This window comes from Tursiops truncatus, chromosome 1 (genome assembly GCF_011762595.2).
Source record: "Tursiops truncatus isolate mTurTru1 chromosome 1, mTurTru1.mat.Y, whole genome shotgun sequence".
NCBI lineage: Eukaryota > Metazoa > Chordata > Mammalia > Artiodactyla > Delphinidae > Tursiops > Tursiops truncatus.
In genome coordinates, this window is record NC_047034.1 from 14,017,279 (window position 1) to 14,032,340 (window position 15,062).

At 42.3% G+C, this 15,062-nt stretch overlaps 1 protein-coding gene across 1 annotated transcript in view; it reads right to left on the bottom strand.

Annotated features, from left to right (window-relative positions):
• The window catches only part of USH2A (usherin), a 784,083-nt gene that overhangs the window by 58,523 nt on the left and 710,498 nt on the right, over positions 1–15,062 (bottom strand). The gene's annotated exons all lie outside the window — the stretch shown is intronic.

The following is a 15,062-nucleotide window of genomic DNA, read 5'->3' on the forward strand; positions in this document are numbered from 1 at the left end:
CATTATGGATTTCACAGATCTTGTACCAACAAGGCATCGTATCTTATACCAAACCACCAGAAGAAAAGTCAAAAAGAAACTGTCAGTGATATTCTTTCTTTCTCTCTCTGTCTCTCTCTCTCTCGAGGTAAAAAGTCCTTTATCCAAAAATCGCTGTAGATTTTTGTCTATGCCCAGCTAAGCAAGAGATAAAGGAACTAGGGCTTTCCTGGTGGCTCAGTGGTTAAGAATCCGCCTGCCAATTCTGGGGACTCGGGTTCAAGCCCTGGTCCGGGAAGATCCCACATGCCGTGGAGCAACTAAGCCCGTGCGCCACAACTACTGAGACTACGCTCTATAGCCCACGAGCCACAACTACTGAAGCCCGCGCGCCGAGAGCCCGTGCTCCGCAACAACAGAAGCCACAGCAATGAGAAGCCCGCGTGCCACAACGAAGAGCAGCCCCCGCTTGCCGCAACTAGAGAAAGCCACGCGCAGCAACGAAGACCCAACGCAGCCAAAAAGAATAGAGTAAAACAATAAAATAAAATAAATAAATTTATTACAAAAAGATAAAGGAACTAAAGTATAGTTCAAGGTTCAGGATAAAAATACTAACAGATTATGCTTATGATTTACTTCTACTGAGAAATAATGGCCCCAAGATTTGGGTCCATCTTTATATGGTAGAGAAAGAAAAAGCAGAGATCTTGAGTGGGAAAATTTGGGTAATATGCCCTGATCTTTTATTTTTAACGAATCAAGAAATTAAATATCTTGAGAACAGACGTAGAGTTGCCTACTTTGTCTATCTCAGTCTATCCTATCTATCTATCTACCTATCTATCATCTATTGCCTATCTATCTACTTGTTACCTAACTGATAAGCCAATCCACCTGGTTTGTATCCCAAGGTTCCCTCACATCATCACTGAGTATATAAACAGTGTGTGAGCTACTCGCAAAAAAGAAGGGACATTTTAAGAGCTGGAAACAGAAGTACAGCTTATGAATTCCATGGCCAAGAGAAAAAAATGTAAGGATACTTTTATCTTTCTTTTATTCAGAATATCCTTAAACCCACAGCATTAGTGGAATTGAACATATTTTTTTATAATAAAAAAATTAGATGATTAAAATTTCCACTAAAGTAACTTATTATTTGGGTTTAATGAACACTTGCACATGTGTGTGTACACACACACACACACACACACACACACGAGTTAGGAACTTCCCAATGCAGAGCTGTTAAAAATGAGAACAAGTCAGGACTGGCCAAGTTGGGGTGTTTTCCTCTCTAACGTTTTGGGTGAAACAGCGAAAGGAGTTACAATGTAAGAAGATGTCATGGAAAACACAGGTTAACTATTTGAATACATTAAAAATAACTAAAGTGATCTAACCATAAATTCTATAACTGACTAGTGAAAGAAGAGATCTATTTGTTCTCAATCTAATTTTTGATATCTAACTAGTGACTATCACCATCTTTATGCTGTTTTCCATTAAAAAATAAAACTGTTCTTTTATTTACTCTGCTCCCCTCCCATCCCCCAGGTCTAATCACTGTAGTTTGCTTTATAAAGTTTTAATTACATGAGATGTCAGCATCTGTCACCACGCTGCCCAGATCTCATTGCTGTGGAAACAATGGGCTCCGTTGTGTGTCCTCTGTTGAAAACTGCCTCTTAGAAATCTTCCTTCAGAGGAGTCTTTGTCAAAATGTGTTCCTTGGCTACAATCATCAAAATCATCTTGCGTTCTTGTAAGATAATTTATAGTGAAAAGATCTCGGAACCTGCCTTTTTAACAGATTTCCAAGTGATTCTTGTGCCCAGTCTTATTTGAGAAACATAGAGAGCTCTTCTCTATAGAACCAGGAACACAAATCTAGGCACCATACATTTTTTCAATTTCTGTTCATGGGTTGTCTATTTAGAGTTGTACTTTGCATTACTTTTGTCATTACCTTCAGCCATTCAAATAAGCACACAGCATGTATCTGGCTGCGTATGTTACAACTGCAATGATCACCACTGAGTTATTGGAACTGTGGCCACAGTTCCAAGCAGAACCAGAGTTCACTAGCTTTGGAGAACAACCATTTGCTGCCTAGTTTTCACTCCAGGTGCAAATTTCTTGAAACACTGATCTTTCTGGAACTTGTTGGGTCTATTTTTTCTTTACAGCCCAGATGAATAGTATTAACTATTCTAAAATGCTCCTAGTTCCTCTCCTACAACATTTCTCCTTCTAATTTTATTCCAGAAGGAAAGCAAGATTTGTGAATGGAAGCACTTGTAATAAATTTTGTGAAAGAGAAAGAGAAGGACCCATGACTCTGCCGAGGCTGGGAGAAGGGGAGATGCTTCAGAAATTCTCTTAGAGTGGTGGCCCGTTGGGTGCTTATGTTACTGACCTAGTTACGCTTATAGCACAATTTCCACACTTAACTGTAAAGCAGTTTTCATTTCAATGCGTTGTCTCACTCAATGGCTCATAGCTTTCTAAAATAACATTCCCCAGGACTGATACTTTCCAAGTGTAGCCTCACTGCAAAGAGAAACTCTTAATGTACATTTCCACATTTCCAGGGTTTCTTGATGTGTTTTTCCTTTATCATGGAATAAAAAAGTCCTTAATGGTAAAAATACCTTATGATTCTTTTGGCTGGGGAAATGCTACAAGTCTTGATGAGACCAAGAGGCCATACCTAGTGATGCGTTCTATACTGTTAGCATCCAGCTGATGTCTACTTGGTCTTGTATTTGCTATCATATTCCATATAAAAATGGATAACAGGAATAACCAAATTCAGCCGGTGATCTTTCACAAAAACCCTCTCATCTGCTGACTCCTAATGTAAGTGACAGTGGCTATCCTTGTCCTTGAAGCAATTTGAGAGTTTGCTTTTTCTTCCAGGCTGTTTGTTATGAGTTGCAGTATAACTGCTACTCTCAGAGGATTAATACATGGAGGGATTTTTCAGTTCTCTGCAACTTCTGTGATATTCTAAAACACACTTCCTTGTGGAATAATGATAATGTTTGATGAAACAGAGACATTTCAACAATACTGTTTCATATCAAGCAGCGTTAGGGAGGCAACATCATTATAAAAACTGGAGAATGTGAATATATTTTTGTGACGATTCACATCAGAAGTAAACAAAAATCCAACATGAACAGCCATGCCAGTAATTAATAAGAAGAGTAAATAGGTTGCATGTTAAGAGGCAAACAATTAAATTATTTGTTTCTTAGGGGCATGTAATGAGATTGTTATCACACTCCCAGAAGAGAGACAAATAGATATTAAAAAGGTCTTTCCGATACCTGTATTGGCTGAGGCCAACAGCTAATTCAATAGATTCGATCAAAATCACCTCTTTTTTCACTGCTCCTGATTTATGACTTGGGCTGTAGTTAGTCATCACTCACTGCAGTTTGCTCTCCAGCACTCATAAATTATGCCTCATAAATAAAAAGATACAATCAAGGAAATCATATCAATTCATCTACAACCTTGGAGTATATTTTCCCATGGCACTCACGCTAATGTCTTTTAAAGGGTAGCTTGCCGTGGGTTTTGAATATGTGCGAAGAGCAACGTGCCAAAACGGACACGTGGTTAAGAGAGCCTCGTGGCTAAAAAGGGAAGGCAATAAATCTGAAACGATAACAAGATTTTTTTTAAAAATTTCATGAACAGTCCTGTAGGCTGCAGTCGTAAAGGAATAACTTGCTGAAAAGCTCTGTGTAGCTATCTGTTTAACCATCTGCCTATCTGATTTTCTTTCCTCATCAGGTGGACTTTTCTCAGCATCTCTGTTTGCATGGTGCTTTGCTGGGTCCATTAATAGTTATGCTTTTACAGATAGGGTCCTTGCCTTCCGGGCTTCTTTAATCTAAAACACTTTGGATCGGGCAAGATGGAACACAATTTTAATTGAATTCTGGGACCCAGGGGACGAAGGGTACAGCAGAACATTGTGTTCCTTTCTACCGGTGCTTTTGAAATTCAGAGATGTGAAGCTAGTAAAGAGATTATAAGACGTTTTCCTTGCTAGAAATGGGTGTCTTCTGTCACTACTGCTGAGCACACAGCCTTGCCCTTTGTGGGTGCTCAACAAATATTAATGGCTCTCTTCTAAAATATAAGGAGGGGAAAATTGGCTTCAGCATTAGTGGGGAATACTGAAACTAGCTTCCATGTGATGTTCATAATGATAATGAAAATTTGGAATTTATCATACTCCTTTTTATTGCTTGTGTCTGCTCTCCCTGAGAGAAAATAGGAACCCAGTCCCATCCAGCTCTCATGGAGGATACGTAAAAGTAGGTCATGGGTTTATTGAGCGCGTATACTTTTATAAGGGTATTACATGTACTCGTTTATTTCATCCTCTCAGCAATCCTATGAGGCTGGTATTAGCATCATCACCAGTTTACACACAGGGAAACAGAGGTACGGAGAAGTTTATGCACCTTGGTATGTGGCAGGGCCAGCCTTCTAATACAGGTATGGGATGTAAAAGCCTGAACTCTCTACTTTTTTCTATTGAAGGAGGGTCTGGACACATCTTGTAAGTGTTTGAGATCCTGCCCTAGAGCTGTCATTGACCCCTGCACGGGCTGGCTGTTTCTGCAGAGAACAGCCCCAAAGTGAGGTGGTGACAATGACCGCAAACATCACAGCATCCATACCTGCTGCCACGTGTCATGCTTTAAACAATATTGCATGTTATACAGAGGCAAATGCTACTCAAATACTTTCCCTACTGTTCCAAACATGTGTAAAAATTCCGCTGTGTTAACTGAGATCATAACTATACCCTACTAACGTAACACTGGAAACATATCCTTTCTCCAGAATTAGTTGCTAGAGTAAGCTAAGCTCACAATCACCCATCATGATTAACTTCTCAAAAAGTGACAGTATAGTTAACTAGGTAAGATTATTTATCATCCGTACTCACTGAGCCATTCTATGTTCCAGGCACTATTCTATGAGTTGGGGAGACAACAGGGAACAAGGCTGGAGTTAACACCCTGTTAGGGAGAGCCAGCCAATAAACACAAGACAAAAAGGTGATGATACGTGCTAGAAAGGAAACAACTTACAGCCTGCAGCAATGGAGTAGAGAATGGGTGAGTCGTCCAGGAGGTGCTCTCAGGAGGTGATAAGCTGGGATACTAAGGACAAGAAGGAGGCCACCATATGAAGACCTGGGGGGAGAACATTCTAGGCAAAGGGAGGGCAAGCGCAAAAGACCATGAGGCTGGAGTCTCAAAAAAGTTTGGTGCAGCTGGACTTGGAGAGTAAGGGCCAGAGAGTGACAGGATGATGACAGATGTGGACAAAAGTCAGACCATGAGAGACCTCACTGAGCCAGAGAGGAGTCTGCATTTCATGGGAGGCCAAGGGAGGGTTCCCTGTAAAGGAGCGACTATCTGACTTACATTGTAGAGGGATAACTGGATATTGACTAATTCCTATATATTTATATCTTAAATTTTACTTTTATATGTGAGTGACACTGTCCTGGCCTTTAAATTAACTTATTTAAAGCTCACAGCAATCCTACTGAAACAGGCTGGGACCTGGGACCCTTTGCTGCAGTTCTTGCATCTGGACAAACGTCTCCTTGAGCTACAAAATACAAAGAAACTATAAGGGACTAAAAATAACTATGTGCATGCAAGTCTGGGGCAAAATTACGGACAAAAAGATACAAGAAGACCAAAAAAAGCCAACTGCCACTTCTGAAGAGCCAGGAGCAAAAGTGGGGGACTGCACATGCCCCCTGCACTCAACATCACCAAAGGCGTGGACAGATCACCTAAGCCACCCTCTGACCCGACCCACGGACACATCCCTACCCTCACCCCATGTAAGGAACCAGCTCCCCGCTGTCTTGGCGAGCAAGCAAGGAGACCTGTTGCTTGTTCTCGCTCCCCTCCTGCTGCAGCAGGGGCCCCGATAAAGCCTTGCCTGAATTTCTTGTCTGGCCTCTGATCAATTTATATTGATTAAGGAGGCTAAGAACCCTGGTCAGTAAAACTACTAAGGTAGGCTTTTTCATTCCCAATTTTACAGGTAAGGAAACTGAGGCTTAGAGAGTAAATTACTGGCTGAGAACATAGAACCAGTAAGTCATGCAGCCTAGATTACAACTCGAGTCAGTTTATCTTTGCAGAGTCAGGAGTTCATGCTCCTGATGGGTGTGACTTGAGGACACTGTGCTTCAGCAGAATGAGGATGGGATTTGGGATCAGAACATCTGGACTCAAGTTCTGACTCTAACGTCTTCTGACTGGGCACCTCACTGGGTCATTCAGTTTCCTGATTATATGGAAAAAATAATCTCTACCTCACAGGACTATTCTGAGATTTACATGCAATAAAGTTGCTATAAACTTTGAGGAATGCGGTGGTGGATAAGTACATTTGTAAATATTTTATTAAGATTTTGAAAGCCCCAGAGGTGTACACAAACACAATCTGGAGTAACCGGAGGGTGAATTTAAGAACACAGTCTGTAGAACTTGAATTTCTATGTTCAAATTCGAGTTCTCCTGCTCACCGGCTGCATCCTTGGGTATGTTAACTAACCTCGCAGTGCCTCGGATTTCTAAGGGTAATTGTTCAGAATAATCCTTGTCTCAAATGATTATTATGAGTTAATGTACGCAAAATTTTTAACATAGTCTTTAGCACAAAGCAAGCACTAAATACATAACGATGGTTATTATTATATTATTTGTGTGAAAAGTCAGGATATGACCCCTTGGAAGAGAAAGTGAGACTAAACAGCAATTCTGTAACTCACTTCTGGGTCCATTTGGCTGTTATGGATCAACAATAGATCTGAAAACCCTCACTACATTCTGAGGTCAGCCCTCGTCTCTCTGTGTCTCTGTCTCTGGGTACTTCTCCACTCTAGAACTCTGAGGGTTAGAATAAACAAAAGCCTGGCTTTTCAGAAATACTGCTGCTGCGTCAAAATCTGTTGATTGGGTGGCATCCTCCATTTAACATTATTATGAATTAACATTTCTCAAAAGCACCCCAAAGTATGTAAAAAGAAAATGGTGAAGCAATTCAATGGATTCTTCGAAGTGAAGAATTTTGTTTCCAATTTCCATTGAAAATATGCCTTTGGGAGAGAACTGTACAGTTTCCTAGACACTTATAGGCATCTTAGTAATGATCAGATTCACCAACAGATAGATAAATCAATTTACAAGAGAAAACCTCGACCATCTTCTTCAAGATTTTCATCGACGGCATCTGATTTACTTCAATATGTTAACGTGTTTGTCACCATCTGTAGATTTGATTGCTTCCTAGAGACAGAGACATTTATTTGGAACTTAATGGAAATACACCATTAGCCCAAGTACTTAAGTGCAATCCTCCTAAAGCCTTCAGAGTTACTTAGTGTTTTATCAATAATCGCAGAGTGGCAAGCCAAAGCTTGCCAGGTGATCCTCTAGCCCCAAAAGAATTCTACTGGAGAAGGTATTGCCACAACATGGGTGAGAAGTGGCGCCAATCTGGGGTACAGGGGATGTGCTGGGTATTCTCTGTTTGTCCCCAGATCCATTCTCTGCCCTTCCCTGCTCCTCTCTGTAGCCCGTGAAGCTGGTTCTGCAAACTGCTTTACAAAAGAAGGAGAAAGGTTTTGTTTTCTCCTTTCTCTCTCTCTTTGGCATCCTGGTTTGGCAACAGGCTGCGTTCCTTCTCTATGGGCACAGCTTCTGAATGGCAGCCCCACCCCACTGGCTATAGCATTTACTGGGTTCCGGAAACAGCTTCTTCCTCTCGTCCTTTTAGGTCTAGAGGTAATGGCTTCTGGCTATGGCTAGTCCCAGAATATGTTAATATCCCTTATTGATTCTCTTAATCCTGCCCATACCTCCATAAAGTCTTTTCATTAAATTCTCTTTAAATGTCCTTTTGACATTTAACTGCTTCCTGCTGAGATTCTGACTGCTGGAGGGGAGAACATTTTGAACCCTTCCAAGGTACCAATAACAGTGTGCATTTGCTCAAAAGGATGGAGACATTTGGAAAGAGCATCTTTTGTGAGACTGCAGAAATAGAGAAATAGTCCCTCCTCATGTCTCTGTGGAATGCTTCTCGTCTTTAATGTCAAGGAACCACGCGTGCTCCTCAAGACCATCTGGCCAGAGAGTGGAATGAGAGTGTCCAGGAGAGTTTGGTGTGGGACTGGGCTGTCCCTGAAGATGAGGAGTTGTCTGTTTCTTTGTCTTATCAACTCAACTTTAAGTCCCTGAGCGGCAGAGTCCATGGTTTTTAGCCTCCTGCACCAATCCTAGCAACTAGACATACACTCTGAACTTGGCGGCTGCTTAATAACTACAAGTTAGTAAATCCTCAACTTAGAGGATAAAGGGAAAGAAGGAAAACATGTCTCACCCTTTCCTAAGTTTCAGGTGACTTTGGAGAACCTTCATTTTTATGGCTACCTCGCTGAGCAGGAACCGTTTGTGAAAAGCCATGAGGGCAGGTTGGAATTCTACATTACCTACATTCACTCGGAGAAAACTTGGTTGCATTGAACGTTTTACGCCCAGCCAACAAGCTTCCAACACAGAGACAGGAGGATCAATCATGGCTTAAGTGAGTTGGGTCAACAGGAAGGTGAGAAGCAACCCATCTTCAGACGAGTAACTTGTCTCAAAGGCAACGTAGAGATCGCTGGCAAAAGGCTTAGGAGTAGAGCCCTAGGGGGTGCCATGAGGGACAGAAAAAGAACAGACGTGCTCCTGTGCGCCCTCACAGGTAGAGATGACCTCCTGTTGCAACAAAAGACCTGATGGCCAAAAAGAACACGGTCCCTGGCCCGAGTGCCAGAATTCAGATTTCCATTCACGAAATGTCCTGATGGTCTTCAGTCTAAGCTGTGGCGCTCAGGCTCTAAGGTGTTAGAACGCATGCACGGCTTGAGTCAGCCAATAGCAATAAATCATTTAAAACCTTGAGCTGTGGGAGTCGTGGGGGGGAGCAGCTTAGATCCCGTAGGAGAAACTAACCAGACAACAGCCTCACGCCAGTCAGAAATACATTAGGGGGATTCATACCTGATTAAATGCAAGCCGTAAGCCAAACAGAAAACATGCTCAATGAATTTTCTCTAAATACGATACCAAAAATCTCTTAAGAGAGGAATGAGTTAAGGGTGATGGCAAGAGAAAACAAGGAATCTGAAGCAAGTTACCAGTCACAGAAATGTAGAATCAGACTATCAGAGTTCGAAAGAATCTTATCCGTGGGAACATGGGAAAATCATTCTTTTCCTGGGAAGAGAGTAGCAAGGACCAGGAAGGTTGAACTGTCTCATCAAAGGGGCATCACACCTTCAGAGCCAATTGTGCTCTTGGTTAGAGATGTTTACATTCTAACACCGGCTTAATGACTGTTAGTGACATAAGAATTTTGTTAACCTGGCTCTTTTCCCTCTTGGAAGAAAGCACCTCCTTCTTTTATTTAGTGGGAGGCTGAGGGTAGAGTGGGGAGGCGGCCCTACTGTGTACCAGGCATCCTGCTGGACACACAAAATTTCTTAGTTCTCATAATACACCCTTTTTTTTAAAAGATTTTTTTTTGATGTGGACCATTTTTAAAGCCTTTATTGAATTTGTTACAATATTGCTTCTGTTTTATATTTTGGATTTTTGGCCACGAGGCATGTGGAATCTTAGCTCCCCGACCAGGGATCGAACCTGCACTCTCTGAATTGGAAGGCGAAGTCGGTTTTTTTGCGGTACGCGGGCCTCTCACTGTTGTGGCCTCTCCCGTTGTGGAGCACAGGCTCCGGACGCGCAGGCTCAGTGGCCATGGCTCACGGGCCCAGCCGCTCTGCGGCATGTGGGATCTTCCCGGACCAGGGCACGAACCCGTGTCCCCTGCATCGGCAGGCGGACTCTCAACCATTGCGCCACCAGGGAAGCCCGGGAAGGCGAAGTCTTAACCACTGAACAGCCAGCGAAGTCCCCAATATACCCATTTTTGAATGAGCAAGTGAGCCTATAAGAAGTAAAGTATCTTGCCCAAACTGTATGATTTTCATTCAGTTCTTTCATCTGGAAAACAGAATGGCTGTGAGCATCAAATGGGAAAGAGCATCAGGATTCTAACGATTTCACGGTAGCATGGCTGCTGTGTGCAGTTGCGGGGGCAGCTCTGGTTTCTGGCTGAAAGTGTTTCCCACATACCCATGAAACCCTGACTGAAGGAGGGGGCCCCACGCCCAGGCCTATTCAATCATGGTCATTTATTCTCTTGCTCACAGGAAAGTACATGGTGCTAGGATATTAGTAAGAACCCTGCCCTTGGTTGGTTTACGGATATTGGATGACAGAAGTCCTCTTTCCACTCTGAGGTGGGAGGGTAATAATAATAACACCTGTTATTATTATGCTAGTTGAATAGCTTCTATGTATGAGTTGCTGTCCTAAGCATATTCACATATCAACACATTTCATCCCAAAGCAAGCCCAGGAGTACAATGGTGCTCCTATCGACATTTTAAAGACAAGGAAACCAAAGCACAGAGAAGGGTGGAATCACGCAGTGCTGGGGTACTCATTTTCTCTGATGCCTGGAGAGAGTCTGGTATAGAATGAGGCAGCACTGTTTACAATAGCCAGGACATGGAAGCAACCAAAATGTCTATCGACAGATGAGTGGATAAAGAAGATGTGGCACATATATACAATGGAATATTACTCAGCCATAGAAAGGAACGAAACTGAGTCATTTGTAGTGATGTGGATGGACCTAGAGTCTGTCACACAGAGTGAAGTAAGTCAGAAAGAGAAAAATAAATACTGTATATTAACACATATATATGAAATCTAGAAAAATGGTACTGATGAACCTAGTGGCAGAGCAGGAATAGAGACGCAGATGAAGAGAATGGACTTGAGGACCCGGGGAGGGGGAAGGGTACGCTGGGATGAAGTGAGAGAGTGGCATGGACATATATACACTACCAAATGTAAAATAGATAGCTAGTGGGAAGCAGCTGCATAGCACAGGGAGATCAGCTCGGTGCTTTGTGTCCACCTAGAGGGGTGGGATAGGGAGGGTGGGAGGGAGGCTCAAGAAGGAGGGGATATGGGGATATATGTATACATAGAGCTGATTCACTTTGTTGTACAGCAGAAACTAACACAACACTGTAAAGCAATTATACTCCAATAAAGATGTAAAAACAAAAAAAATGAAGCCAAAACACGGCAACCTGAGGTGAAGGAAGGAGAGAAGGAATGAATCCAACAGTGTCAAATCCTGCATCTCAGGCTCCCAGAGGGATTCTTGAGAGAGAAAAAAGTGTTTGCACCTTTTCCTTGGTTTCAAGGAACTTCTTTAGTCCCTTTCCCAGACAGGTGAGCAGAAACAATTCTCTTCCATTTAAGGGAAAGTTGGCTTTCACTTGGAGAGAAATAGTCCTGACACCTTACTGATGATGTAGGTTTTCTCGAGGGTCTAAGTGGGACTCTTATTTAGTAAACTAAAAAAATTAGTTTTATTATTTATTTACATTTATATTTTATAATATACTTCTAATTCATTCAATAAATTTATTAGTACATAAATAAATTAGGTTTCAGAAACACCGCTACTGATCCTTCCATATATCCATTTTGGTGGTGGATAATGACACGACTATCAGTGTATGAAGCTGGTCTCATACCCTCACTTGCTTTTTTTAAAAAAAATTTTATCGAAGTACAGTTGATTTCCAATGTTGTGTTCATTTCTGCTGTACCGCCAAGTGATTCGGTTATACATATATGTGTTCTTTTTCATAGTCTTTTCCATTATGGTTTATCATATGACATTGAACATAGTTTCCTGTGCTACACAGTAGGACTCTGTTGTTTATATAGTCACTTGCTTTGATCCAACGTAAAGCTAAAAACTGTTAGAAAATCAAATCGCTTAGGGTCAGAAAATATTCTGTGAGGTTTTACAAATCATAGATGACCAAGGCCAATCAAGAGAAACCAGTGTTTGATGAGAATTTTTAAAAGCATATGGTTGTAGGCGACCCTCACTTACGCCCCCAGAATCTAGCCCTGGAGTGAACCATTCCCAGGTGAGGAAAGGCTGAAGGAGGTTAATTTACTCAAGGATCCAGAAATAGGGGGAAAGGACTAAAAGCTGCTGTCTTTTCTGCTTCTCCTTTCTAGCTTGTCGTCCACGCTGTTGCAGCCTTTCGTGGGGCTGGCACAGAGAACGTCTCCGCTGTCCCCTGCTGGAGTCGCCACACAGCTCCTTTTGGCAGGAACAGTGAGGACCCACTTGACTGTCTGCCCTCCAACCATTCCTCCATCCTCTCCCGCGTAAACCTTCAGACTGAATTGTTCGGGGCCAGCGTTGGTCTGTTAGTAAGTAGCAGGCTGCCGTCCTGGGGAACTTTCCATAGCAGCAGCTCCAAGATCAGACCCACACTCGAGTGCGTCATACACGGGGTTTCCTCCCAGGCGGACTTGTCGGGTCTCAGTGGTCCAGCCCCGGGACCCCAGAAGCCTTTGGAGACTCTGGGTGTGCGTGGGTGCTTATCGAAAAAAATCTGTCAAAGTGGGGAAGTTTCAGGAAAACGAATTAAGTCACTGACAGCAGGATTCAATGAAAGGGGGGCCATGGCGGCCCGAGCAAATCCGCGGTGAGTCATCGCCTTCAGCGAGAGTATGAATGTGAATGCGCAATTACTGAGAACTGCTCAGCGGTCTCAGCTCTCTCCCCGCAGGTCAAAACGGAAGCTTCTTATAAAAGCAGACTCACACCCAGGTCCGTCTCTGAAACCTGCAGGGACCACTGTCTGAATCTTCTTGCTGAACAATTAGAAACTTCCCCACATAGAATTCGGAGCTTTATATCATATATATTAGTATATATTCCAATTTTGAGAGGGTTGATGATAGAAATGAGTACTGTCTGTGAAAAAAACACTCTGCTGCGTGTGTATTCTGCACAGCTAGCCTGTAATCTGCATTGAACGAAAAGGTCTGTGCATGGGAAGAATTTCATTTGGTAAAGAGGCACCTCATTGATGTATGAATCACACATTTATAGAGTAGTTTGAAAGTAGGATTTTGGTAAATAAAATTATATCTGAAATTCACAAATGTTTGTTCTCTGATGAGACCCTGCACTGCGTCACTCTGCAAAGCCAGCCCTTTCATCCTTGTGAAATAGTTTTTTAAAAACTCCAAATTTCTGTGATTTCAATTTCAGATCTTTACTCGTTTTATGAAAGCTGATCATTCAGAGTTTGATCCTTCAGAATCCCAGAATTGTAGAAGCTGTGTTGAAATGGATCAAAACTAGAAAGTTCCTGTTTTAAACGATGGTGAATGTTACTCTTCCAACCAAAATCCAGGCCTCCCAAGTGAGACACAAAACAAAATGAAACAATGACAACCAAAACCAAATAAAATCCAGGAGGAAGAGTGAAAGAAATTATTTGATGAATCGAAGACATGAGCTTAGCAGGTAATATATTCTGTCTACCTTTCCAGCTTCATCCAAAACAATAAATACGACTCTGATTCAGGAAAGCCATGGACAGACCAAGGTAAATAGGTTGGTCATCAATTATCATCATGTAAATTAGGCACTTGAGGGGAGTTGGCTTCACTTACTTAGGCAATCAGTTTACGATGGTTTAGGACTGTGATTCTCAGCCCTGACTGTACATTAGAATCACCTAGGGACCTTTTGAAATGCATTGATGCCTGGACCCACCCCATAAGCAGAACTACAGGCGGATGGGGCCTTGGCATCCAGAATGTTGTTAAAGTTCCCCAGGTGATTCTAATGTGCAGTCAGGGCTGAGAACACTGATTTAGGAAAGCCGCACCAGAAAATCAGGCTTAAGTAGCATAGTGACATGGCTGTATCCTCCGGGACAGTATTTCTCAAAAAAGTAGGTTGTGGACCACCGAAGCTGCTGGTTAAAAATGCAGATTTCTGGGAATTGCCATCCCACCCCTCTGCATCTGCATTTTGAATGCGCTCTTTGGGCAATCCGTTTGTACTATAAACACCGAGAGCTACTAACGCCTTAGGGCGTTCAATTTTGAGGTATCACTGAAAACTTAGAAGGTGCTTGTAAAATCGCACAGCTTCTGCCCACCAAACATGCCAGTTCCCATACTGATGTGTGAGTCATTGTGAGGTGACATCTGCTGGTCCTTGCCTCCAAGATCTTCTGTAGCAAATGATTCTCCCCTCTCTCAGTGAGAATCTCTTTCTCCAGGTATTTCTTGACCCTCCCGTTCAGCAGAATTTATCCGTGCTGTATTCTTTTTCCCAGAGCTCTATCATTGGTCATCAGATTGATGAATTAATTTAGACTAGGTGGAACCGAGCAGAATCCTGCAGGGCCTCCTCACCCTCCAACTACAAAACCGAGCAGTTAATGGTGAGGGCAAGAGAGTCATAGACTCGGTGTCTGATGCACATTCCTGAGTTGTTCTATAGATACTGTAACTGCCACCAGAGGAAAAAAGCTAACTGCATGATGACCAGACTGTAGCCATGACATAACTGCTCCATCTTGAGTAGTACTGAATCTATGGCTAGCACAATTCCAAGAACTGGCCTCAAGACAATGGGATTAACGTTATTGCTCATAATAATCTATATCTTTGCGTGCATCAAAATAATTGTAGCTTGCTCTGCCCGTATATGTAAGCAGACAACTAAAATTGTCAGCAAAGAGATGCTACAACTAAATTTGTCAGCAAAGAGACCCATGTTGACATCTTCCACTCTGAGAATACGGTGCCTAAATGTATGGACACCAAGGGGGGAAGGGGGGCGATGATTTGGGAGATTGGGCTTGACATATATACACTATTGATACTATGTATAAAATAGATGACTAATGAGAACCTACTGTATAGCACAAGGAACTCTACTCAATGCTCTGTGGTGAACTAAATGGGAAGGAAATCTGAAAAAGAGGGGATATATGTATACATATAGCTGGTTCACTTTGTTATACAGCAGAAGCTAACACAACATTGTAAAGCAAC